The sequence below is a fragment of the Saccopteryx leptura genome, chromosome 1, assembly GCF_036850995.1.
Source record: "Saccopteryx leptura isolate mSacLep1 chromosome 1, mSacLep1_pri_phased_curated, whole genome shotgun sequence".
NCBI lineage: Eukaryota > Metazoa > Chordata > Mammalia > Chiroptera > Emballonuridae > Saccopteryx > Saccopteryx leptura.
This window is the reverse complement of record NC_089503.1, coordinates 335,282,969-335,306,437: the sequence shown is the minus strand read 5'-3', so window position 1 is coordinate 335,306,437 and position 23,469 is coordinate 335,282,969. Positions and strand designations below refer to the sequence as shown.

General features: G+C 42.5%; 1 protein-coding gene across 3 annotated transcripts in view; it reads right to left on the bottom strand.

Annotated features, from left to right (window-relative positions):
- Window positions 1-23,469, bottom strand: part of BACH2 (BTB domain and CNC homolog 2) — a 351,908-nt gene that overhangs the window by 150,847 nt on the left and 177,592 nt on the right. For all 3 annotated transcript variants that reach the window (XM_066358877.1, XM_066358879.1, XM_066358878.1), the window contains exon 3: window positions 4,422-4,570. The gene's annotated coding sequence lies outside the window, so the exon portion shown is untranslated. The remainder of the gene's footprint in view (window positions 1-4,421; window positions 4,571-23,469) is intronic.

Sequence of the window (23,469 nt, the reverse complement as noted above, 5' to 3'; positions counted from 1 at the left end):
CAGCTTTCTGGAAACATGGAATAAAAAGCAAAATCCCCAAACTGTCAGGACCGAATGGACTACCTTCATGGGTCCAATACTGCATCTTCCTAACACGACTGAAGATCACTCACTAAATTGTTTTGTGGTTTGTGGGTATAGTAATATTCAATACGACAGAGATTTGCTGAAAAAGGGATAAATTATACTTCATTTGGAATATTATAAAACTTGAGGCCCTGACAGAGGAGAACTACATACTATTAATTTTTTTCAAAGTTTTGATTTTCTTTATTATTATTTTTTATTTTTATTTTTACTTTGTTTGAGAGAGACAAAAAGAAAGAGCGAGAGGGAGGAGAATGAGAAACGTCAACTTGTAGTTGCTTCACTTCAGTTGTGCATTGATTGCTTCTCATAACTGCCCTGAGGATTGGACGTCGGGCTACAGTCAAGCCAGGGACCCCTGTGCTCAAACCAGGGACCTTGGGCTTTTAAGCCAGCGACCTTTGGGCTCAAGCTGGTGATCTTTGGGATCATTTAGATCAGCGGTTCTCAACCTGTGGGTTGCGACCCCGGCGGGGGTCGAATGACCAAACCCCCACCGGGGTCGCGACCCACAGGTTGAGAATCGCTGATTTAGATGATCCTACGCTAAAGCTGGTGACAGGGTTTTGAAGTGGCAACCTCAGCATTCCAGGTCAATGCTCTATTATTCACTGTGCCACCATGAGTCAGGCTCAAAGTTTTCATTTTCTTTTCTTTTCCTTTTTTTTAAAGTTTTTATTTATTGATTTTAGCGAAAGAGGAAGGGAGAGAGGGGGAGAGGGGGAGAGAGAGAAAGAGAGAGAGAGAGAGAGAGAGAGAGAGAGAGAGAGAAGAACATAGATTTGTTCCTGTACGTGCCCTGGACCAGGGATTGAACCAGCAACCTCTGTACTTCAGGACAATGCTCTAACCAAGTGAGCTATCTGGCCAAGGCAAATTTCTCATTTTCTATTAGGCTTCACTCTGGTTCCTGCTCCCATGTCCACCTCCACTGAGGAAGACCCGTATGTGCCCCAGCTGTGCTCACGGCTCAGTAAGCCCACGCACGCTGGTGCACGGTCCGTGGGCTGGTTTGTGAGCATACGGTTCTGTGCGCTGCAGCAGCCCCACCACAGGAGCAGGTGGGCACACTGCCCCTCCGTCACAGTGAGGCAGCCGTCCTGTACGTGTAAACGGCACTTTGGCAGATTATAGTTGTTTGTGGCATTTACCTTGGCAGTTTCTGAAAAATGTGTCCTTGCCCTGATAGGAAAGCCATTTCTAAGACTGAAGTAGAACATTCTTCAGATCCCTCACCCTGACCCAAAAGCATCGGGGAAATGTCTGAGGGCTGAGGGAGGTGTGAGGGACATGGCCATCCATTCCTACTGCCCCCTCACAAACTAGAACATCCCTGTCAAGCACTAGTTATTCTGCACAGCACTCTTGGAAGGAAAGTGAACTCTGGTGTTCAGGGTTTTAAAAAATTGTGTTAAAATATATATAACATAACCTTTAGCATTTTAGCAATTTTTAAGAGTTCAATGGCATTAAGCACATTCTCATTGCTGTGCAACCATCACCACCATCCACCTCCAGAACTTTTTCATCTTCCCTACGTGAAGCTCTGTGCCCGTGGAACACTGACTTCCCATTCCTCTCTACTGCTAGGCCCTGGCGACCATCATTCCACTTTTGGACTCTGAACCTCACCATCCTAGGTGCCTCATGTAAGTGAGGAACATAGAGTATCTGTCCTTTTCTGCCTGGCTTATTTCACTTAGAATCTTCACGATTCATCCATGGTGTAGCACGTGTCAGAATTTCGCTTTTTAAAGGCTGAATACTATTCCGCAGTATGTACATACCATGTTTTTATCCATCCTCTATTGATAGGCATGTGGCTTGCTTCCACCTATTGGCTAGTATGTATAATGCTGCTATGATCATGGGTGTACAAGTCTTTAAATCCCTGCTTTCACTTCTTTTAGGTATATACCCAGAGTTGGAGTTGCTGGACGTGTAGTCATTCTAGGTTCCACTTTTTTTGAGGAGTTGTCATAATACTGGGTATTTAATTCTTTTTTTTTTTTTTTTTTGTATTTTTCTGAAGTTGGAAACGGGGAGGCAGTCAGACAGACTCCCGCACGTGCCCGACCGGGATCCACCCGTCACACCCACCAGGGGTTGATGCTCTGCCCATCTGGGGCGTCGCTCTGTTGCAACCAGAGTCATTCTAGCACCTGAGGCAGAGGCCATGGAGCCATCCTCAGCGCCCAGGCCAACTTTGCTCCAATGGAGCCTTGGCTGCAGGATAGTAAGAGAGAGACAGAGAGGAAGGAGAGAGGGTGGGTGGAGAAGCAGATGGGTGCTTCTCCTGTGTGCCCTGGCCGGGAATCGAACCCGGGACTCCTGCACGCCAGGCCGACTCTTTACCACTGAGCCAACCGGCCAGGGCCTCAATTCTTTTTTAATTAATAAATTTTGTTTTAGTGCAGTTTTAGGTTCGCAGTGAGTTGAGGGGAAAGCACAGGTGGTTCCCATACCCACCCCCCGGCGCCCACACATGCACAGTATTTTACAGAGTTGCTCCAAGCACTAGGTGACTTGAGTGCTTCACCTTAGAGCAGGTGGGCCAGGTCCTGCGGGAGCTTGAAGCCCCGATTACTTGAGGTGTCACCAGAGCCTTCTTCCTTCCCTGGCCGGTAGTTGTGAAAGTGACAGAACACCTGAGGAGTGGATGTGGACGCTCATGGCTGCCACAGCAGGAGGGGGCTAAACGAGCACCCCATTCAACCCACTTCTTCCACTTCATGATAAAGATGCTTTATAAACTGAAAACCTTCTTTCCAAGAATGTTGTGCAGAATAACTAATTAGTGCTCCACAGAGATGTATTAGTTTGTGAGGGCAGAGTAATAGTAGATAATTACATCACTTACAATTCCTCTTTCATGAACTATCACTTTTTTTTTATCTTATCATTCTGATTTTGTGATTTTTATATTAAACAAATGCTCTTAAATCTGTCTTGCAGAATTGGGGGGCTTGGATCGTGTTTAGGCAAGAGATATGCTTCCTCATTACAGATCTACTTGGGAATTGCTTTATTAATAGTGATTATTCTCAATTCCAGAGAATTATAGTAAAAGCACTGTAAGTCCTAAGTGATACTTTAAACGATAACATTTGCCATACCCAAGTAAAATGCTAGAAATCACAGTGCTTATCCATCGATTTAAAATGCTCAGAAGTTTCTCAACCATTTCCTGGACGGCATCACTTATGTTATTTTTATACTCCCATCGACTCAATGAAAGAAAAGAAAAAAATGTTTAAAATTCCTACAGTGAAAGCTTAGAAATACATAACATTCATATATATATATTCACAGGCACATATGTGCATTTATATGAATGCTCACATATATCCAAGTATGTTTTTAAGGCAAAAATCTTCTAATTTTTTCTATAAACATGGAATAAATAATGCTTGTTTTCAGCAGAGAGGTGACTGGCTTGTTCCAAAGCTGAAATAATAATATGCTGATCCTAAAAATATGTCAGTCCTGAGAACTCACAACCCCACCAAAATTTGAACTAGATGACTTGGTCTTTTTTTTTTGAGGTGCCTACCTTCTCAGATGTGTTCTGTAAAATCAAGTCACATTTAACTGTATGAGGGGAAAGATATGATGACTCAGTTTGGAAGGAAGCAATATATTTTCCACCCCAGAACACAAATGTTTTCCCTTCTCAGTGTGCCTAAAAGTATGACGAGCAAACTTGCAAAAGGACAGTAGCTGTCATTTTAGCCTAATGATAGCACTATTAGTCACCCCTGTCGAAAACCAAGGGCAGTGAATGACCGGTACTGTCAGAATAATAACATCTACCTGGCTGGACTGCAAATGTGACGGTGATGAGAGAACCTTAAAATTCTGTCTTCTGAGAGATGAGTTGATGTATTAAGTAGAGCAATGTATTAACTGAGTGATATTCGATACCGAATATTTAATATACTTTCCTACCTTTAACATTCTTCCTTTCAGTCACATGAGCCAAAGCAGTGATGCTCAAAGTCGGGTCCCTCCCCCAGCATCACCTGGACACTTGTGAGAAAAGCATATTTCCAGCCCTCCCCAGATCTACTGAGTCAGAAGTTCTGGGCACCAGGTGCAGCAGGCTGTACTGTAACAAGCCCTCCAGACAATTCCGACGCAAACTCAAGCTTAAGAACGACTCACTTAAGGTGCCACCAATATGCAGCATCTAACCCAAGCTCCCTTCCTTAATGCTAATTCTCAAGATACTTAGTTAAAAGTCATTCAGGTCCATTTAGGCTACTTGTTATTATCACCTAAGAAAATGATAACCATTGTTTGGTTTGAGAAAAGAACCTTCCGTCAAAACTTACATGTAATTTTTCCAGGTCCTGTGCTGGCTTCGAGTCTCAGGATGCAGGGATCTGGGTGAAGGGAGAGATGAGAAGGCTGCAGCAATCCATTCAGACATGGACCCCAAAGCTTTGTGGGGCAACCTTGTGACAGGTCAGTGAGCGTCTACCTGGTTGGGGAGGAAGAGTTGCCCATTAGCAGAGAAAACCTTGCATGTTAACGTCTTCCCTCCATCCTACTTCACCTGCTCCTCCTGGCCCCTTGCTTTTATGACTGCTGAGCTAACCGACTGTGTGTGCATCTGGCTGGGTGTCTTGAGCCATCCACACAGACAGAACATGATAAAACAGCCCACGGTAGTAATGCCCAGGCTCAGCCCTGGTGGGAGCCCTGTTCCTTGAGTACTTCCTCTAGAAGAGCATCCCTAAATGGGCCCAAAAGCAGCTTGGAGACAGGTCAGTTTCTCCTTTATTTCATCTCATAAATGTTTTCTTTCAACAAATCAGAACACCTTGGTTTAGAAGACACATGTGGCCGTAGTCAAGAGGCAACACAGGAAGCGGATGATAAATTCGAGGATACTGACTGAAATGAGATGATTTTCTGATACCTCAGATAATTTTATTTTAAAACCGGTATTACTTTTTTTCTGATGCTAAATTAATGCATGCCTATTGTAGAACATTTAGAAAATATGGAAAAGTATAAAGATCAACTGTAACCCTGACACTGATAAGTCACTAATATAATAGTAGAATTTTGTTGTCTAGGTCCATCAGCCCTAAACTGAAAATTCTGGGTCAGATATATTTCAGAAGTCAGAGAGTATGACAGAGGAACAACCACCATGTATCACATCACAGCCCATCAGCGTATAGAGCAGCACTCCGTCAACACGCTCAATGTTTCTGTGGCAACGCAGATACGTATTCCTATCACGTCAGATCAAGCAGAGCCTCACATTAGTGCAGATCAAGTTTTTCTACCAAAGAAAGTACCAAAAAACCCTTTCAACTTGTAAAACCTTTTTGACTCAGAATTGGGTCTAAAGAATGGTGGACCACTATTCTCTTTTCATATATACAAAAATACTCAGAGTTCTATTTCTAATTTTTCATTCAATATTATGTGAATGTGAGTATTTTCCCACATTATAAATTTTTTTCCCCAAAAACATGTTTTTCAATGTCTATATAATATTATACCCCATAGAGGAGGATTTTATTTAGTTATCTATTATTCTCATTTTTGGAATTCCATATTGCTTTCTTCTCTATAAGTTTTTGTTACTTTTTATTGCAAATAAAACTTTGAGGAATATATCTAAATATCAGATTGACTGAATTTCTAAAAATTTTCTTAGGTCGATTCCTAGAAAAGGAATTATTGGATCAAATAGTGTGAACTAAATAAAGGTCCTAATGACTTTCCAATAAAGCTCTACCACTGTACACTCTTGCTAGAGCATGAAATAATTTGTTTAATTGCCCACTGTATTATAGGCACAGTAAAAATACATACATGTGTACTTTCCACACCTTAAAGTTCTAATCAGTGGCAGCCATATTTAGATTTTACTTTTGTTTTTCTTACACAGAAGATAGTAAACAGCTGTCTTTCACAAAATAATAGAGAGATGAGATAACTGTGAGTTGACCATCCAGCGGCACCTCATCAGACCAGACTGAGTCCGATCTGGGCAATGAAGGAGCCACCACTTGTCCCTGGGAGTCTTCATTTGGGAAAGGGTACGAGGGCCTAGGGAAATAACTCACACACCACCCCACCAAGAGAAACAACTGGCTGCCGATTATTTGCAGCTGATAAATTCTGCTTCGGGACTACTGAGCCTGGTGTTTCCCTTCCTTCTGGTGTTTTCCTATCTTGGATGTTTTGCTGCTTCTCAGCACGGTCTTCAGAGAGCAGAAAAAGATGTGGAGACAAAATCAAATCAGACAAGTTAGTAGTAATGGCTGGCCCTCCTGAGCGTTTACGATGTGTCAGCGCCTCACATGCATTATCTCATTTGATGCTGAGTGCACTGGTATGAAAACTGGTGGCTGCAGAGCTTGGAAGTATATGCACATGCATCAGTCCCTCTTCCACACTAATACACTGGGAGGAATCCGAGGTTTAGAATTTCAAAGATCTATTCAAGTCTAGTGTTTTCAATGATTCCAAGATACTTCAATGACTTGATGATTCCAAGTCTGGCTATAAATCATAAACTTTATCTTTATGCTTTTTTTTTTTTTTTCTGGTCAGCACCCTCTACAGCATCTACTCAAAGCAGGGGAAAATGGCATAAATAAAATTCTAGATAATAGTAAACACTTTGAAGGTCCTCTATCGACAGACAGGAGGGAGGCTGTATCTCAGAGTACAATAGAGAGTTGAGAGTCTATCATAATAACAGGATTTACACAGAGAAGACTTGAAGACACATACACAATACATACTTTAAAAAACAAACATACAAACACCATCTTCCCAAATGTACTGTAAGTTAGTGATGCTAAATCTGGGCTCACAACCCCAAGTTCCTTTCTAGGTATAGCTTCTTCTAATAATCTTTCTTTTCCCTTTATATGCATTTAACCTTACAGGATAGCTAATGCCACGATTTTTATAAGCTAATAAAAGAATATTGAAGAGATATTTCTTCCTTATATAGAATGAAATAACTTCACTCTTTCCCTTATCTATAAACTCAGTTTCTGCATTGTACAATATAGCATATAGTATAACATGGCTGAAGTAGAGATGCAAAAAATATAAGTTTTATTGTGGAAGTGAGTTAAATCGAGCTTTCCAAAAATCTTATCTAAACGTAAGGGATATTGCTATCAAAATTATCAAAAGGCCAAACAAAAAAGGCTATCAAAAAGTGGACTATTTCCTTCTCTGTGGCTTCTCTTTATAATTTAAACAGGATTCCTCTATAATTAGATGTCAAGTGGGAAGCATGGTTTCAAAATGATTTTTCTTTGCCATGATCAGATATATGCTTTACTGTCAAAGTCCACCAGGAGTACAGTGTGTGAAAAATAACATGGTACTAGAGGAGATGACCTCTCAAAAAACATACTTTGTGTTTTCTAAAGGGCCTAATTGCTCGTGAGAGTGGGGGGATACAAAAAAAAACCCCCACCAGTAATAACAGAAACAATTGCTAGAAGCTCTTTAGATACTCAAACCACACAACTAGCATTTCTAAAGCTAATTACAAACTTGGATTCTCTCATTTTAAAAATATACTTCGAAGCAGCCCACTTCTGTTTTAATGCTGAACCAAAGTCTGTGTAATTGGCACATTATCAAAGAAAAAAAGGAAAAAAAAAGCATTGCTTGAACAAAGTTACCACTTTCAATGTCACTAAATCTTCAACTGCAAAATACCACAAGCTAAAAACTAGTACTTCCATGTCCATGTTATGTTGTTACATTTGCAAGAGTTGATAGTTTCCCAAGCCCTGAGAGACTTAGACCTCTGCTATCACAGTTCTCTTGGGCAGGTCATTCACTGCTTCTGAGTCTAATACAGTTCATAGTTTCTTGTGAGGATTAAATGAGAATGCAAACAAGAGAATTTCTGCAACCTATAAGAAATAAATAAAATATTGGGTATCCTTATTCTTTTCACTAACAACTTTGTGGGGCATAAAGACAATCCTCATTTCACAGTTAAGGGAACTGACAAAAGAAGTTATAGCCAAAAACAACCCCCCCCAAAACCAACAACCCAATAACAGCAACAAAAACCAATCTGAGTTAGGAGATTTAAGTTTTATCTCTGAATTAGTCACAGACTGGCTAAGTGACTCTCTGTGACTTGATTTCTGCAGTAAATTGAGGGAGTTGGATGAAACGATTTTAAGGTCTTCTTGAAGCCAATGGTTCTGTGATCAGGGACCTGGCCCTGGTAGTGATGGGGCAGCCTTAAGAAAGACTCTTAGGAAGCTGTCCCTCCTGAGATCAAGCCACCAGGAGGCCAAGAGCAGCACCCACAATCTGAGACCAGTGCTGGGGTAGGGTCCCTAAGCAGCATCCTATCCACAGGGATGGGATAGGCATCAACTAACTCATGTGCTTGATTAAGGGGGGCTGGGGCATCCTATGCAAATGGCCAGGGCTCCTGAGGCACAGGAAGGAGCCACTGGACGAGCTTGAAACAGCAGCTCTTTATTAATTAATACAGATATTTTACTACTCTAACAACTGGTGCAACCAAATAAGTCCATACGTACTACTAGAATGTCAGTGTGACCACCAGTTCCTCTGTTGTTTGGCTGTCAGTTTCAGAGGGACAGCCACCTCTGTGGCCAGCCACCTTTCTTGACTGAGTTCCTACAGTGTTGGGGGAGAGACGCAAAGGGGCTATTTTTGTAGTTATGAACGCACACCGTGCTCACATGGGAATTTCACTTTAAAAAGATTAGGGCCACTAACTCAAGCCTTTCTAATGATATTGTACTAGTGCTAAGACAACTTTCTGTGACAAGGGAAATGTTCAACATCGGTGCTGTCCAATATGGCAGCCACGGGCCACATGTAGGTGTTGAGCACTTGAAAGAGGCCCGGTATGACTGAGGAACTGGATTTAAAATTTTAATCAGTTTAAATTCAAATAGCCACTTGTGGTTAGTGCTTACCTTACCGGGCAGTGCAGCTCTATGTAGGGCTGCCTCACACAGTAGTTTCCTTGGGTGTATTTCAGATCCCAGAAGCCCACAGGGCTATAGCCATTCATTCGACAAGTATTTCCTGACCTCCTCCTGGCTTCTGGGCACCCTTAATGTGTGGAGAGCTATGGACTCCTTGTCTTCATGGTGTCTCTCAGCTCGACTGATTTCCAAAGACCTTACAAAACCTTGAGGTATTTCATCAGACTGCTTTTAGGAGAAGGTGGGTGAGGAGATATGGTAATGATACACTAAGCATGAAAGCATTTCTTTCTCATTTCTTCATATTTACTGTTAGAGAAGCCGGGGAAAGTTTAAAAAAGAGATAGCTGAATGGTCACTATTCATTCACTTACAAGTGAAGTAGCATATCCCAAGCATGAGAAATTATCTGTAAGTAATTTCCTCTTTCATGAAATTAAATTTATTTAAAAGAAAAAGTCAGTAGGACCTGCATTCTCAAGCTAAGAAAAAAGTAAATGGCATTTAATTACGGCAATAGTCATAAAGGGTTTAAGTAGGTCTCCAGCTGCAAGCAGTAGGCAAAGGAACATTTATGCCAATTAACTGTGAAATGATCTAGTTTTCTAGAAGGTACTTCTGGTATAAGTCAGGCTGATTGCATTCTTCATCCCTATAACTCAACTCTTAGCTAAGATTTTCTTAGCGGCTTTAATGGGATTTGATGAGCAAAGCCCTATTTGCTTTTCCCCAGGGAACTACAGGTGGAGGTATTTTTATCGACATCACAAATCTAAAATCTAATACCAACAACATAATTTCTAAGAAACATAAGAGTGGTTTAGTTTAATGCTTTTTCGATTTCCAATATTGCTTTCCATGAATTCCTGTTGTCAATGCTCTCCTATCCTAATCACCGCTTCTTACCTTGCTGGGATTTTAGAGCAATACAAAGAAAAGAAGGCAAAATATTCAGAATGGGGTCACGCTCTTGATGAAGAACCCAAGTGAAAGCACAGGGATATCATGCTTTACTCAGGGCCCAGTGTTTTAAAGCTAATTCTCTCCACTGTATTTATATTCTCACCTGAGGTGAAAGCTTCACCAAGCAAAACAAGCTGACCTCGCCAGCATCCCAATAGGGTTGTACTTGGGTGACACCACTGAGCCAATCTAACTCCCTAGCTTCTCAGTGCCATTCTGGTCCCTCTGCTTAAAGTCACACTACTGATTTATAGGGCTAATAAATGACTCTTGTACATCTAGTTACTTACACACACACACACACACTCCATCACTTTTTCCCTCTGGATTGAGTAGCAAGACAAATTACAGTGATCAGAAAACTAAATAAGAGTTCAAAACCTAGTTCTAAAAATACAAATTGCATTTAGAGACAATCATTTGCTAGAAAAGGTCAAATCTCAAATGTTCTGCTGGTCCCAAGCTATATAAAAATATTTCTAAAAATTCGGTGACAACTTGAGTAATAGACACGCTCTGAGTGCCAGGAGTCCTCATTCATATTCAGAAACACTAAGGAGTAGTCACACACCATTTTATGGCCAGAAGGGCTTTACAACGAAAGGGGTCCACTGATGTTAATTTTTCGGAAACTACAGAGATGAATTTTTTTAAAAAATCTACATTTCAAACAGAATTTAAATAGTCACTTGTATAAGGCAGAGACCTTTGAATCATAGTCTTGTGGCTTCTGTGTTTTGTTCTACTGGCATGGGAAGGTGATGCGAGGAAATGTGCTTTTTCTTTTTTCTTTCTGCTACAACCGAGAAAGAACTGGGGTTGGGGGAGAGATTCGGCCATTTCAGACAGGATGAGGAAAATGAAGACAAAACATCTCTGAAAGTTTCCACTTACACATTTCAGGTGCTGGGACTAAATTTTTCTAGCTGGAGAACCACAGCTAGAAAATTCACTTCTTTGATATTCACAGCATTTAAATTCCCCAAATACAGTGACGAGCTCGTCCAGATTTCTGACCTGTATCATAACAGGATGATGCAACAGAACTACTTCCCACTGACGATTCAGACAAGAAAAAAGAAACAAGTGTTGAGAATATATGATATATACAACCTGAAATTAATTTTTGAGTCTCTGTAGACTTCATATTTAAAAAAGTGGAATACTGACCTGTAATTATTAGAAATAACAATAATAATGTCCATTTACTGAAACTTCTATGTGTTAGGAACCTACTAGGAATTTTATACGTATTATTAGCTCACATGGTGGATGAGAGGACCGCGGCTCAGAGAGGCAAAGTGCCTAGCTTATGGTCACATTCATGTGAAGGGATGACATACAACAGAGTCCGTGCCTACCTAATGCTAAAGACCACCCTTTTCCGGTACCACACAGCCATCCACTACAATTCAGGAGACTCCATCCTTCCTCCCAAAGCAAACATAACCCTTTTTTATATATGCTGCTAGGAAAATGTCAAAGTAAAGTGGTAAAGCTTTGGGTCCTACAGCAATTTAATTATTTGTGTAAAAAAAGAGCTGATTAGCTTGTTGGTACTAAAATGATTGTATTTCATGAAGTATATTAAAATTAAGATTAAAACTTTTTCGTGTTCAGTTTCTTAAAAAAAGGCGCCATCAGGTATCTCATTAAATATGACCCACATCATTCTCTGAAGGCAAACGATAAGCCTAGGGTCCCTAACCTTAGTCACAGATGATGGCAGTGAAAACACTATACCAGCTGTCCCGCTCTGGGTCTTTGAAGTCTCTGAAGAGCATCACCATTCCTGTAATGCCCAAGCAAAACACACCCAAAGCAGGTTCTAATGTGGCATTTTATTCCAAATACCTTATTTTTCATCTTTATGTCCAAGATCATGCCTGAAATCATGCAGACAGTGACCGAGTTTATTTGCAGGAGTGCAGATGGGCATGCATTGTAGAGCCTGCCAGTCAACGTAGTGGAGGGCAGTTCCTTGAGAACTTGGATGGGCATACATCGTGCCTCGACTCCTCCCAGGTTCAGGGTCAGTGCCTGGCTGGGGCTCTTGAGGGGTCTCTGCTTCCGTACCTGAAAACTCTGCCTCTCTGTGTGCTACATCTATCAGCCAGAAAACCTGCAAATGCCCACTCCTTTCTGGGGAGCTGCACATGCCTGCCAGCCTCCTCTGCCAGGGGCAGGTGCCCCTCGACTTCCAGGCTGCAAAGTGGGTCTCACACAGGGCAGATTGCTGCTGGACTGTCCCCAGGTAAGTCCAGTGGGTCCACACAGGGCTGATCACTGCAACAGGGGTGAGGGCTGCAAGCCTGGCCGCGGACCTAGAAGACATGCGAAGCATGTGGTGTGGAAGAGCAGCGTGAGGCGCCGCTCAGGAGAAGGCATTACCACTGACCCGCTATCCAGCTCACACCCTAGGAGCTACCTTTGATTTTCCTCTCTCCCCCCTGCTTCTAACACATAATCCATCAGCAAGTGCGTTGATTCCATCTTCAACTTGTACGTCAAATCTGTCCACTCCTCTCCGTCTTTATTGCCATCACCATCATTTCTCACCTGGCTCCCTGCTACTGTCATGGTAACTAGCCTCTCCGTTCTCCGTTCCCTCCTGCCATCAAGAGTCCCCAAGGCCACCCCAGGTAGGGTGACTCCCCAGGAGACTCACGGGACCTTAATGGATATGAAAGCTTTTGTTAGGTGAGATGTAACCTCGTCCTCTCAAAGTTTACTTTCCACCTGTCGTTTCCTTCCATCTTTTTTTAGTAATCATGGCCACAGTGTATCACAGCCAGATCTTCTCTGCGCCCAGCTCGAGCCCTAGCTGGAGACGTTGGCCACGCACCTGCCCTCCGGCTCTCGCCGGCTGCCATCTCCCTACAAGGCTTCTCCCACACAAGCTCTGCTTCCTGCTGCTCCTTCCTCACATGACAAACTCAGCTCCTCTCTCTGGATTTATAGTCTCCACATCCCTGCCACCATCTGCCTTGTATAAAAATCAATCATGCTTAATCTTGCTGGGGTCACATGCCCTGTGGAGAATCTGGGGCTGCAGCCCTGAACGCTGCTGTACCCACAGCCACGTGGCACCGTCAGGGCCAACTCCAGCCCTGCTGCAGTCCCTCACCCGCCTGACGTCCACCGCCCGGCTCCTCCTCATCCCAGCCCTCTGTCTCAAGTCACCTCGATCTTTTCTCCTTCCCTTTCCCATTTCCAAGCTCATGGCTGAGTCCTGTCAGGCTGAGGAAGAGAAAGAATGGAGAACAGAGGGGCAGGAAAGTCAGAAGCAGCAGTAGCTGCTGTGTGTACACACGGGGGACTGTTTGTCTCTCTGGATTTCATACTGTTCTGTAGACCTTTAAAATTTTTTTTCCATAACCCACAGATCAGCAGAGTGGGAGGGATCTTGGAGATCAATGAGTCCAACCTCCTTATTTTACTAATGAGGAGTCTGAGATGTGAGGAAAGAAAAGGAAAAAAGCATTTTCTGAGGGCTTAATCAATCTGTTTTGGATACACCGTCCTGGGTCCCACAGCCAGCAAGTGAAGAATTGGGACCACATATTACTTAAATGAGAATTCTCATCCCACACATGGTTTTTTGCCTGTTATTTACATATTCATATCGCACATAGGAAAGGGCTTGACATTTAACACACAAAGGTACTTGGAATTCCCATCTCAAAAGGAAAATGGTTTTTCCTTTGTATTATCCAATACATTTTTTATTGTGGTAAAATATGCAAATTATGAAATTTACCATTTTAACCATCTTCAAAGTGTACAGTTTAGTGGAATGAAATACATTCTCTTTGTTGTGCAACCATCACCACTATCCAATCCAACACATTTTTAAGTGAGTATTTTCTGAATAGTAAATTCAAAGTAAGATTGAAGGACCCCCCCCCAAAAAAAAAAAAAAAGATAGAAGGAAAAGACAGGTAGAAAATAAACTTTGGTGGGGGTTGCATTTCATCTAACACAACCTTTCGTACACATTCTGTCCTCTGGGACATATTCTCCATTATTCCCCTACTCTTGAAACCAGAACTGTGGAAATGCTGGTCACCAGGTAAAAAGACAGCTTTTGTTGTTTCTCTAGGATCTGTATTATTGTATAAGCTTATTAAAATGTTACACAAACCAGGACAACACAACTTTCCACGCCTCCTCCATAAAAGGACAAGTTAAACAGTATTTCTTGGAAAGATAGGCATATTTACCACTGCACTACATCGAAATGGAACTGTCTCTGCCACTCCAGTCTGTTTCTAAGCAGGGTTATAATAAATGTTGGCACAGAGCATAAAGAACATCCCTTAGCTATTCAGCATTTAGTTCAACTCCACAATATATTTAGCAAGATTTCTATTTCCCCCCCCCTTCTCTTCTCAGTTTAATGACCTCAAATGTACCAACATCCTGTCTTACCTAATCCCCTAACAAGTTCTATCAAATGCCAGGACAGAATCAGACACCACTGCAGGCAGTGAGATCATACGCTAAGAATTCATTTTTATTCCAAAAATTAGGAGTGCCAGATCATTTAACACAATCTATCCACACAGCCAGAAAATTAGCCTGGCACCTGAAAAGAAACATCTAAAGTCATTTTTTAAAACCTATTTCCCATTATAGACCCTTTAACAACCGGATGACTCTCTCCCCAGGGGAGAAAAACGCACAGACACAAAACCTTTCAATATAATTCTTAGAAGCCTGTGAATCCATGAACCCCCAAGGATCCATGAACCCAGGTTAAGAGCCCCTGCTGTGAATGAACTCCAACAAGAGTTCACTCTTGTCCACAGGCCCTTGTACTGAATCCGGGTCCCTGGAGCATCCCCAGGTGACATTCTCTGGTGCCATGTTAGTCACTGGATGAGAAATGACTTTTCTCATTTCGGCTTCAAGAACATCCCCACCTGGCTTCTGGTCAGACTTACTGTCAACGTGGCTGTGCCTCTCACCAAGTCAGCAGCCGCTCTGGGAATATTCATTTCTCTCACCAGTCTGTGACGTGCTTGCGCCCCTGATGTTCCTGGGTTCTACTCTTTAATTTGCTGTCACAGATCCTGCTGCTCCTCCTCCCCTTTCCTTGTTGGCCTTTTATTGCACTCATAATTTAAAAAAATTAAACTTTTTTTCCTTTACCATAAAAGTAACAATCTCCAGTTTTTAATTTACGTCCTTTGCTTTTACTCCAAAAGCATCCTTTAACCTTCATACCTTTGACCCCTGGGAATAATATGCCCATTGCTCTAAGCAGCAGGTCTATGTCCAGCCAGAGACAAGGTTGCTGCTCGAGTAGGAGTGGGAAGAGAACAGCCTGAAGTCAAACAGACCAGGTCCCACCCCAACTGACTAGATGACTCTGGCCACCTAATTTGAACCTATATATGTACAGTTCCTGTGACACAGACAGTGCCTTGCAAATGGTGATTCCCACTTTTCCCTCTTGAACTCTTCATTTGTTGGATTCAGCATACATTCGTCATTTTAGAAGCTTGCTATTGTCTATTAGCTAGCCAAGACCACTTATGTTTGGAGTCTTCTACCTACCATAAAATGCAATGGTTTTTAGTATATCCAGAGTTGCGCAACCACCACCATCACCTAATAATTTCGAACATTCCCCTCCCCCAGGAAGAAACCCCAGACCCATTAGCAGTTACCGGTTCTCTTCATTTCCTCCTCCCTGAGCTCTTGGCAAGCACTATCTACTTTCTGTTTCTACAGATTTGCCTATTCTGCACATTTCACAGAAACAGAATCACATATTCTATTTATGATTCTATAAAGCTTTTTCTGTCTAGCTTCTTTCACATAATATTTTCAATGTTCATCCGCGTTGTACTATGTATCAATTCATTCTTTCTTGTGACTAAATAATAATCCATGGTATGCATATATCACATTCTGCTTATCCACTCATCAGCTGATGGACATTTGGGTTGTTTCCACTTTTGGGCTATTATGAATGATGTCACTATGGGCACTTAAGTACAGTTGGTATATATCAGGGTAGTCAATCTTTTTATACCTACCACCCACTTTTGTATCTCTGTTAGTAGTAAAATTTTCTAACCACCCACCGGTTCCACAGTATTGGTGATTTATAAAGAAGGGAAGTAACTTTACTTTATAAAATTTATAAAGCAGAGTTACAGCAAGTTAAAGCACATAATAATAATTAAGTACTTTATGTCAGATTTTCGCTAAGTTTGGCAAAATAAATCTTTATAAAACAACTTACTATAGTTAAATATATCTTTTTATTTATACTTTGGTTGCTCCGCTACTGCCCACCATGAAAGCTGGAACGCCCACTAGTGGGTGGTAGGGACCAGGTTGACTACCACTGGTCTATATGAACATACGTTTTCAATTCTCTTGGATATTCTGTATACCTGGGAGTGGCATTACTGGGTGAGATGACTAATTTTATACATCATCGTAGCTATGCCACAATACCCCGATATTTGACCAAATGTGTCTGTTGCTGTGAAGGTATTTTTCACGAGATTAACATATATGTCAGTAGATTTGAGTAAAACAGATTGCCTTCCATTATGTGGATGGACTTTATCCAATCAGCTGAAGCCTTTAAGAGACAAGACTAACTTCTTCCAAGAAAGAGGGAATTCTGACAGCCAACATCGGCTCTCCCCTGGGTCTTTAGGCCTACCCTACATATTTTGGACTTGTCGATCGATCATCACAATTGTGTGAGTCAATTACTTAACATAAATCTCTCTCTTTCTGTATATATACACACATCCTATTGGTTTTGTTTCTCTGTAAAACTCTGACCAATACACTGGATTATATGGTAACTCTATGGCTGTACTTTTCGGATGTTACAATCCCACCAGCAACACATCAGGGTTCAGATTACTCGACATTCTTATCAACACTTACTACTATCTGTTTTGTTTTGTTTTTTTGTCTTCAGCTTCCTAATGGGGCTAAAGTGGTATTTCACTGTAGTTTTGAGTTGCATTTCCCTAATGATTAATGATGTCGAGCCTCTTTTCATGCACTTGTTAGCCACTTATATGTCTTTTTTTTTTTTTTTTGGGAAATAGCTATTTTAATCCTTTGTCCATTATTTAATTAGGTTATTTTTGTCTTTTGTAGAAATTCTTTATATATTCTGCATACCAGTCCTTGATCAGATATATTATTTGCAAATATCCTTTCCTATTTTGTGGGTTATCTTTTCCACTTTTTAATGGTTTCTTTTGAAGCACAGAAGTTTTTAATTTTATGAAATTCTATTTCTTATTTTTTGTCTTTAGCTTTTGATGTCACAGCTAAGAAACCAATGTCTAATCTAAGGTCACAAAAATGTATTTCTATGTTTCTTTTAAGAGTTTTTTTTTTTTTTTTGTATTTTTCTGAAGTTGGAAACGGGGAGGCAGTCAGACAGACTCCCGCATGCGCCTGACCGGGATTCACCCGGCACACCCACCAGGGGGCGATGCTCCACACATCTGGGGCGTTGCTCTCTTGCAACCAGAGCCATTCTAGTGCCTGAGGCAGAGGCCATGGAGCCATCCTCAGCGCCCGGGCCAACTTTGCTCCAATGGAGCCTTGGCTGAGGGATGGAAAGAGAGAGAGAGGAAGGAGAGGAGGAGGGGTGGAGAAGCAGATGGGTGCTTCTCCTGTGTGCCCTGGCCAGGAATCAAACTCGGGACTCCTGCACACCAGGCCGATGCTCTGCACTGAGCCAACCGGACAGGGCCTCTTTTAAGAGTTTTATATTTTAGCTCTTGCATTTAGTTTTATGATTAATTTTGAGTAAATTTTTGTATGTAGTGTAAGGTAGGGGTCTGATTTCATTCTTTCGCATGTGAATATCCAGTGATCCCAGCACCATTTGTTGAAGACCATTCTCTCCCCATCAAATCATTCTGGCGCCCTTGTTGATAAACTGACTACAAATGTTTATTTCTGGACTCTCAATTCTATTCACTGCCTATCCTATGACAACATTATCTTGACTTCAAAACTTTGTAGTACATTTTGAAATCAGAAAGTTCTCCAACTTTGTTCTTCTTTTTCAAATTTGATTTAGCTATTTGGAGACCCCTGAATTTCTGTATGAATTTATAAATTAGCCTGGCAATTTCTGTAAAAGAGCTAGCTGGGATTTTAGGGATTGTGTTGAATATGTATATTGATCAGTCTGGTGGCACTGACATCTTAACAATATTGTCTTCCAACCTATCAGATGTCTTTCCATTTATTTGTCTTTTTAATTTCTGTCCATAGCGTTCTGTAAGTTTCTGTGAACAAGTCTTGCGATTTTTTTTGATAAACTTATTCCCAAGAATTTCATTCTTTCTGATAGTACAGTAAGAGGGTTGCTTCTTAATTTTCAGAGTATTTCATTGCTAATGTATGAAATAAAATAGATTTTTGTATATTGGTCTTTTATCCTGCAACCTCATTGAACTTGTTAATTCCAATAGTGTGTGTGTGTGTGTGTGTGTGTGTGTGTGTGTGTGTGTGTATTTTGTAGATTGGAGTTTTAAGTTTTGTTTTTTTTTTCTGTATTTTTCTGAAGCTGGAAACAGGGAGGCAGACAGACTCCCATATGCGCCTGACCAGGATCCACCTGGCACGCCCACCAGGGGGCGATGCTCTGCCCATCCGGGGCATCGCTCTGTTGAGACCAGAGCCATTCTAGCACCTGAGGCAGAGACCACAGAGCCATCCCCAGCGCCCGGGCCATCTTTGCTCCAATGGAGCCTTGGCTACGGGAGGGGAAGAGAGAGACAGAGAGGAAGGAGAGGGGGAGGGGTGGAGAAGCAGATGGGTGCCTCTCCTGTGTGCCCTGGCCGGGAATTGAACCTGGGACTTCCACACGCCAGGCCGACACTCTACCACTGAGCCAACTGGCCAGGGCCAGAGTTTTAAGTATTTTTAAGCATTCTAATGCACAGGTAGATCCCAGACCATAAACTGAAATGAAATTGCACTGCAAATACCAAGCGCCCACACCACTTGCTACTGGGTGATGGTTCCGCTTCTGGGCCATAATCTTAGTGGCATTCCTCCTTTCACTGACAACACATACAGTGAGTTGGAGAGAGAAACTCCTGAGCCCCCCAGGATGAACGGTATAAATGAACCTTTTCTTCACAGACGTGGTGTTGTCAAGGCAGGGCAGGTTCTCAGCCTCTCCCCTTACACCCATGTAAGTGGGAACCACGAGGTAAGGGTGTCACAGGGTCTGGCCTCACCATCTCAAAGGAACAAAATTTAGTTTGTTTCTATAGGAAATCATATCCTAAAGAAGTTTTGAATCTTCCTTTCAGCAGAGACTTCTCAGGATAGACTCCCAGTGGTAGTTATTTTCACAAAACTGCTACACTTGACATATATTTTATAAATATATATTTTTAACTAGATAATATTTTGCTTCAGGGTTAAAAACTGATTTCCAGCCAGCCAACATTCAGAGACCTACTTTGCATCTTGATCCATGAGTCACTGATTTAAGTACGTATTGCCCAGAATACCCAGGCATGTGAAAGTATCAAAATATCACACTTTGATTGATTCAGAAAGTTATTTTCTATCACCCTGCAGTTTTGAGAGTTTCTATGCTGATTCTGACTAACTGGGGAGATACAAGAGCAGGCAGCCAGGAGCTGCTGTGTAGAAGACCTTGTCCCTCCTCTCAGTTACCAGATCCCGGGAGTAAAAACCCCAGCTCTCCATGGCAAAGCGTGTCGGCATGACGCCCATCTGAGCATCATCTTGGTATCGGAGTCATCTTTTGAAGAGATCCTGGTATTTCGGTTTGACAAAAATCAAGAAACATTTTAGAAAGAAAATCGGATTTGTGTGTAAATGAAGAATATTCCTAAAAAGAAACTCTGTTACGAAACTGAAATCTGGAGACCGCGGTGGTGCTAAGTTGAGTCATCAGTTCCCTTTACACCCTAATAATTGACGGCACTTTGATCACAATGACTGCTCTGGGTGATGCTTTTTTGTTTGCTTTTTTAAGTACTTCCTTGTGTAAACAGGTTGTCTCACTATCATCTTGCAAACATGTTTACATTTGGGGGATCACGAGGAACATCTGTTAGAAACAGATTTCATGCTTTTCTGTCAACTTAGGGAAATCTGAATCATTTTTCTTGTAATATAAAAAAGCGAAGGGAGAGCTAAGACTAAGGAAAGTTCTACTGGAAGGGAGGGTGATGGGATATTTGCTTGCTCTTTCTATATGTACTTAGAAATCTGCCCTGAAGATATCCACTTGAAGTAGTTAGAAACAGGCAGTAATTATTCTCCATTCTTGTACATGGGGACACTGAGGTATAGACAGGTTAAATGGCTTGGTCAGTGATTAAGCAAGTGGCGAAAGGGGACCATAAACCCCACAGGCCTTTGGTTTACAATCCTCAGGTACTGAGGGCTTAGTGACCCCCCCCCCCCCACACACACACACAAAGGGATACAATTCCCTGCCATTTTATGAAGGTCACTTATGCAGGAGAAAGCGAAAGGAGGGGCTGAGTGATGGACTTTAAATCTGGGTCCAGAGTTAGGTGAGTGTGGCGAGGAGGGGGATGCTGAGGGGACCAGGAATAAAGCTTGAAGGACAGGCTGAACACACAGGGGGGCAGGCAAAATCAGGTAAACGGTCTACCAAAACCTCATACCACGTCTGCACCTGCTACTGCTACTCCACCCAGAAGCACGATGCTCCTCTTCAAAGGGGCACCAGCTGGCTCGGGCCCTTGGAGGTTACGCAGGAGTCATCAGGGTGTGGGAGAGACACACCTGCCAGCAGGAGGGAACAGGAGATGCACAGCCTCCAGAGAGCTGCCCGACAGGCAGCACAGCCCTGGGAGCCAGGCCAAGGAACATTTGATCCCTGCCCTGCTTTGAACTGATGGTTTCCCCTTCCAATACCACAGACCCTCCCACCCAGGTGAGCTCCCAGGGTCAGTGCGGACCTTTCCCCTGGGCCCTTCCTTCTTTGGACGGGCTCTACCCCGTGAGGGGGGACCCAACAGCCAGGCGGCAGCTGTTGAAGGAGGGGTGGCTGCACCGGCGCTGGGTGGGCTGCAGTGTCCGGCGCACACCTCGAGGCTTCCGGAGTGTGAGACAGAGGCGGGCCACGGCAGGAGAAGGGGCAGGAAGGGCAGGTGGGGCGCTCGGTGGCTCCCCCCCTACCGCCACAGGCCAGCTCAGAACTCTAGGAGGCCTGTGAAAAAGCTGCCCCTTTGGAAGGTCATCGTGTCAAGGTAGAAGGACAGAACATATTTTATGCAACCAATTTGTTAGCTTGGTTTCTAAAATTTAAATATTTATACTTATGCCCATGAGCTTGAATTGTACCCTGGGCCTGAACAACACAAATGTCAGGGCCAGGCCTCCCTGGGGGCCATTTGCTCAGACTGTAGATGGGTACTTGCAGATCATACAGCCGAGTGCGGCAGACACTGTCCCTCTGGGTGAGGAAGTGGAGGTGGCTCCAAGGGGCTTTCAGGATTCATAACAAACGTTTCCTTCACTATTGTTTTGGGTAGACGATGCTGAAACATGTTCCTCAATTGTTTTTCCAGAGACAGAAAGAGACAGACAGACAGGGACAGAGAGACAGGAAGGGAGAGAGATGAGAAGCGTCAACTCCTGGTTGTGGCACTTTAGTTGTTCATGGATTGCTTTCTCATGTCTGCCTTGACCGGGCGGGGGGCTCTAGCTGAGCCAGTGACCTTTTGCTCAAGTCAGCAACCTTGGGGTCATGTAAACGATCCCACACTCAAGCCAGTGATCCTGTCTTCAAGCTGGTAAGCCCACACTCAGGCTGGATGAGCCCATGCTCAAGCTGGTGACATCAAGGTTTCGAACCTGGGTCCTCAGTGTCCCAAGCTGATGTTCTATCCTCTGCACCACCTCCTGGTCAGGCTGCCGTTTCTGTTTTCCACATACTTTGTAACACACCAGCTACTAGGTTAACAACTTGATGGTACCAGTGGGAACCAAACCAAAAGCAGTTAAGATACATGAAGGAAAGACCAAATGTAGCCAGGAAAAAAAAAAAACCAGGACAGCTAGGCTGAACTGTAAGAAATAATTAAGTAGCTATACATCAAATGTATAAATATGATTCATTTTTAAAGGCCCGCACATGCTACACCCACTTTCAGGAGTTTCCCAAAGTAATTTAAAACTATTTTATGTTGCTTCCTGTTTTTTAGTCCTTTTATCTAGTGATGGGGGTGGCAAGTCTACTGTTACCAACTGAACGAGAAGAAACGTGAAAAACTGGGCAAGTCTCCTGGTTTTGGTCATGAAAATCTGCTTTAAAAGTCTTCATTTTTAGATTGCAAAATTTGGGGCTCTAAGTTTCAAAGTAATTAAGATTCATTCCATATTATAACCTAAAATTGCACCAACTTTTTTTTGTGTGTGTGAGTTAATGGAGTTCTTGCATCAGCTATGGGCTTCCTGTTCTCTCCAAAGCTCCCTGCTAAAGTAACTGATCTTGAGAAGGGAAAGAAAACAGGGTCGAGGCTCACTGGTCTTGGTCTGTAGTCAATACATTTCCCTTTTCTTTCTTGAGATAACAACTGACCAGAAGACCGTATCATAGTCTGAAGCCAAAGTTTCAGAAACACTATAGTAGTTCAGAGATATTTATTCAATAAAGTTATCCTCAGGTAACAGCAGCAGCTCTGGGGAAGTTGGCTACCTCTTTCATTTGCCCTCAAGTATTTTAGTCAAGTAGATGGTTAATGAAAAGTAAACTTACACTCTCCATGAAATGAACACCCATAAACGCCACAGCGGGGTGAAAAGTATTTTCAGAGCTGCTACAACCTGCCATCAAAGGCTAGACCACCAAGTGGCTGCTTTTGGAAATACCTCCAAGAAGAAAGGTACTATCTCCTGAGCAGCCAAGTACATCTTGGACAATTATATGCACAATATCACTGCAGATACAATTAGAGTTCTCTTTGAGGCAGGGCCGCCTCCCTGCAGCCTAGAAACACTGGTTGTGGATAACAAACACCCACACGCAGGGAACAACCATGGCTCCGTCTCTTTTTACTCCAAGTCTTATATCTATTCTAGGTAATTAGTTCCAGTTCCTTCAAGTGTCACCTGGGAGAGGGTTTTGAGTTCTCACACCATCATTGTCTTGGGCCACTGTCCTTTGAAAAAAAGCTGAACACTTAAAAATAACCATTTAAATCTAATATCACACAATAGCCAACTACACATTTACCATCAAGTGTGATATCCATCAAAATGTGATCCCAAATAGCCTACTTTGAAGAGTGAGGAACAGACAGAATATCGCCTTTTTCACCCTGCAATGCAACCACAATTGCATTAATGTTTTGGATAGCTCTCTCACATAACTGACTAGGATTGAGCCTGTAGGAACTAACCCCTACAAGGACTT